Raw genomic sequence first — 4,868 nt, 5'->3', positions numbered from 1 at the left:
GGATGGTCATGTCACACAAAACACTTCCAGCAGGAGAAATGCTGAGGTACAAGTTAGAGTCATTGCAAAACTCTGTAATGACATAGGGTCTGAGAAAGAGGCCACCACACCAGTGTCTGGCTCTGCTCTGACGTCTATGGATGTTGAAATAAGAGACATTTCCATAGGAATCTGAACTCAGCCCCTAACTTGGGTCCTTTATGAGAATTTCCTTCTCTCAAATGGTAGGATAAACCAAACATCAGGGAAAACAGTGAGATGATAATAATAAAAATGAAAACAGCCCAATCAGGTGGAAATGTCCAGAGCAGGTGTAGGGAGGGTTCATGTTTCTTATCTCTAACCATATGCTTGTGGCTATTGCCACAGAGGTTCAGGAATTTTAAATGGGCTCACTAAAAATACTACACTCAATATTTAACTAGATTTGTTTCAGTTAGTCATATAACTATTGCAATAATTAATAGCATCAAACGTATAACTATATTTCTATATACTAAGTAGAAATGGTTAAAGCTATCTAAAACTTTCAGAAGAGTAAAAACCCTAGATTTTATATGGTAAACAGTATAATTTACAATGTATAATCTTTGGAGAGTTTTCCTAGGCTGCAAATTAGTTTGTGTTCCTCTGAGTCAGGAGATGCATAAAAGAAGGGATTGAGTGACCTTTTTACTCCTCACCCACTGTTTCCAGAGTCCTTTTCCTAGCTCAAAGCAATCACTGGGGAAATAAGAGCTTTTTAAAGGATGTTTTGAATTCCTTGTTTCTCAGGGTATAAATGAGAGGGTTCAGAGAAGGGGTTACAGTGGTGTACAGAACACAGCAATGACCTTGTCCAGGAGCCCAGCAGTTCCTAGAGCTGGACGGATATAAGTATATAGAACCGTGGAATAATAAAGTATGACCACAACCAGGTGGGCAGAGCAGGTGGAGAAGGCACGCTTCTTCCCCTCAGCTGATCTGATGCGCAGGATGCTGGCGATGATGAAGCCATAGGATGTCATGGTCAATAGAAAGTTCAAGCCAGTCAGGAACATGTCTGCAATGACAGTCATGATGTCATTGATGAAGGTGGGGCTGCAGGACAGCATTAACACAGAGGGGATCTCACAGAAGAAGTGTGTGATGAGATTGGGGCCACAGAAGGACAGTGGCAGCACAAGACAAGTGAGCACCAAGGAATTCAGAGCTCCAATGAACCACACAAAGGTTGCAAGGGCCACACAGACCTTGCCACTCATGAGGGTACTATAGTGTAACGGCCTGCAGATTGCAAGGTAGCGGTCATAGGCCATGGCAGAGAAAAGCAGAAGCTCAGAGCCCAGGACCCAGGAGAAGATGAACATCTGTGTGAGGCATCCCCCATAAGATATGGTGTTCTCCGCTACCAGGCTCTGCAGGACTTTGGGCAGGACAGTCACAGTGCAGATCATATCCATCAGGGCAAGGTTGACTAGGAAGAATACATGGGAGTGTGGAGGTTGGAACTGCTGTGGATGGTTATGATAATCAGTCCATTGCCAGCTATGGGCCATGCCATGAACAAGGCAAGAAGAGGCAGAAGAGGACATCCTGGATCCAGGGGTCATCCACAAAGCTCTGCAGGATGAACATGGTCACCACTGACTGGTTCCCAGGAGCCATGGGAAGCAGCTCTAGGCTCAGGATGGGAGTTGTAGCTTGGGCCTCTTGCACAAGAAATTAAATTTAGTCTAACTCAAAATCCTTTTTAAAAGTGAGGCAACAATCAACTCTGTTCTTATAAGAAAAGAATAGCTTAGTTTTATCCCCATGGCTCACATGATAAAGAAAAGAGCAGGTCAAAGACACACCCCACACAGTCTCACTCTGTGAACATGGGTGGACCCTGAATGAAGATTTTTGAGCAAATTGTTCCATGCATGTTGCACCTCATCCCTCAAAGGGGGTGCGGGGATTGTCATGTTCATGTGACCTAACCTGGAGACTGGTGTGTGGATGTTGGGAAGACATGAATAATCATCAAATGGATGAGGAAGGGTGAGGGCAGTGAAAAGGGTTTACTCTGGTTCTGGCTGCCCATCCCAGAGTGTGGGGAATAACACAGAGAACATTAATTGATTAACTCTTTGGAGACAGAGCCAAGTGTGGTCTTTGTGACAATGTGGCTTCTCATCCAGGTGACAGCAATCAACCTAGAGCTTCCTATCTCAAAACTCTATTCCACTAGGACACAAGGCTAGGAGTTGACATTCAAGACTTATGCCCCACCTGTTAAGAAAAGTTGGTTCTCCTCAGGGTCCTAGGGTGTATATCAAACCCTTGAGCCATAGCAACCCAGAGGCTCCTGCAAGGTTGAAAGCATCCTCCTGTTCATAGGAGAGGAGGATGTGGTCACCAGGTTGAGGTCATCTGGACTATATGTGTACTGGCTACTCATCACTTCTCACTATCTGACTCTACCAATTAGGGTATAGTGAAGGCTAAGCCCTTGAGTATGAGTTAAGAGCCAGATTGTAAGGCCAGGCTGACAGTAACAGGTGTCAGGAGTTTCCACTGTGGCCTGTCACATGGAGAGCACACCATCTGAGCAGGCTTCTCTCATTTAACTATCCCATCTGGCATAAAATGACATTTCAGGGTTCAGAGTAAAGCATTTCACATGTCTCCAAAGTAGAATGTTCTAAAGCGAAAACAGTTCTGGACATTCACTTACTGGCACCCATAACACACTATGCACCACCACCATTACTCCATACACAGTGCTCCAGAGGGGTTAGCAAGTACAGGGGTGTGGGTGACTGTGATGTGCTGCCTCTGCTCCCATCTTCCATCCAGTAAACTAAGGTCCATGTAATAATGGCATAGCCTGGGCTGGCAGGCATGGGACCCTTCTCCTGAGGCCTATCTTCATTCTTTTTTTCCCAAGGGACCCTAGACCAGGCTGCATTCAACCAGTAGCCCCTCCATTTCACAATCAATTCTAATAGTCACTGGGCGGTGCCTGGGGTATAAGCATGATGTCCATGAACACCAAGAGTAATAGACCCAGTTGACAGATTTAGCAGACACTATCCAGGAAGCTGAGATAAACAGTAGCACCCTTACAAAAACATTTCAAGTCCTGCCTAGAAAATCCTGATTCTAAATAGTATTTGTTACTCATCTAAACTGTAGTTTGAACTGGTCTTCAGGTCCATTCAAAACCTTACATCTCTTACCTTACCTGTCTTTGAAGCCAGCACCAGTTGAGAATGTACCTGCGTCCAGATTCACACATCTGAGAGATGAACCACTGTGTGAAACAACACAAGAGCATACTCCCTGACCCACACTTACCCCCAATACTTGTCCTATAGTGGCCTGTCACAGGGGTCAGGAGCAGCTTGCTGTCTCTTCTGTCTAGGCAGCCTGGAAAGATAAGAAAAGAATGAAGTCCAGGGTCATTCTTCCTCCTGGAGAAAGTGAAGTAACTTCCGAAGTCTGTCGTTACTGGCATAAGGGTGAGATGTCCATGGTAACAAGTGCCCCAGAGAGACAAAGGAGCTGAGGGCAGGAATTGCTGCTGGATTGTACAAAAACTAACTCCCATGAGCTCTCTACTGCCTGTTTGAGGGAGTGAACCCTACTTACTCCCAAAAGCTAACATTGGTTTACCATGTCTTTGTGTAGTTGTGAGCAAGGCATGTGAAATCTATATGGGAAAAATATCTCTATTTCCATAAGTCCAGAAAAGTCACATGAGTATGTTACCTACCTGAATGTCCTTGCACATGTGTCTTTGTGTCCAGAAAATATGTGGAAAAGAACCTGAGAGGAGGTGAAAGAGAGAGGGGGCTGTGATTGCACTATTACCCATTTCTCCAGCCCTTCATCTCACTTCTCTGAGACAGCTCTTGGAGTTGTTGATCCTCCTCTGGGTAACCGAAACATGCAAAGAAACACACCTGTGTTTTTCTGACATTGGAGTAGTGGCTCTAAAACACCCCAGACTCTACACACACACACACACACACACACACACACACACACACACACACACACACACAAAGTCTCCTGATTGAACAACTAACTGGAAAAAAAAACGCACAGCCAACTTAAGCCATAATACATGCTAGGAGTTTTTTGAAACTAAGGATATTTTCCAGATGAGTCCCTAAGGTTGGAGACTCCTGTCTAGACAGATGCATCTGGACCCTATAAAAAAAGGTTGGCTAGGTCATGTCCTCACCACACCATCTGGGCTGCAGGGATGCCTTAGTTTTGAGGTGTACAGAGGTGTCTGTTTGCTTCAGGAAATCCTGGCTTAAATCTAGATAGTTTTGGCTGTGTGATGCAACCCAAGGCAGCCATGGCCCATGGGAGGCCTGCCCCAGAGCCCTGCCTAAGTTGGCCTTGCAACTAGCTGTCAAGTTTACAGTGCAAAGTGGAGGTGGAAAGGGGCCTTGCCTCAAGGGCAGATGGGAAAAGCATTAGTTCTGCTTGCTTTGGCAGGAACTCAGATGATCTCTCAGTTGTAGCTCACTTCTTCACATCCAAGTCACCATTGGAGACACAGCAGAGGATGGCTCAGGGTCAGACATTTACTAGCTAACATTCGCCAAAAAAGGATCTCAGATTTCTCCAGTGTCATGGGCCATCACAGCTTGCATTTGAGGTTGTGAATCACCATGGGATAGAAAAAGAGCGAAGTGGGCCCAGAGGAGAAATTCTGAGTTCCTCATGGAAATAGACGGCCAAAATGAACAACCTCAGGGAGTATTTTGGGATTATAGATGGGAGGTAGCCCAAACAGAAGTTATTGGAAGCAAATGAAATGGGATGCACACTGGGGGATATGAGGGACAGCTTAGGAGTTAACATCTGCCTCACCCCAGGTAAAGGCT

General features: G+C 45.4%; 1 pseudogene; it reads right to left on the bottom strand.

Annotated features, from left to right (window-relative positions):
• Window positions 1-720: 720 nt before the first annotated feature.
• LOC127186243 (olfactory receptor 13G1-like) lies at window positions 721-1,647 on the bottom strand (annotated as a pseudogene).
• Window positions 1,648-4,868: the final 3,221 nt, after the last annotated feature.

Source organism: Acomys russatus, unplaced genomic scaffold (assembly GCF_903995435.1).
Source record: "Acomys russatus unplaced genomic scaffold, mAcoRus1.1, whole genome shotgun sequence".
In the NCBI taxonomy this organism is placed as follows: Eukaryota; Metazoa; Chordata; class Mammalia; order Rodentia; family Muridae; genus Acomys; species Acomys russatus.
Note: the sequence above shows the minus strand (reverse complement) of the source record. Positions and strands in the feature narration are given on the sequence as shown.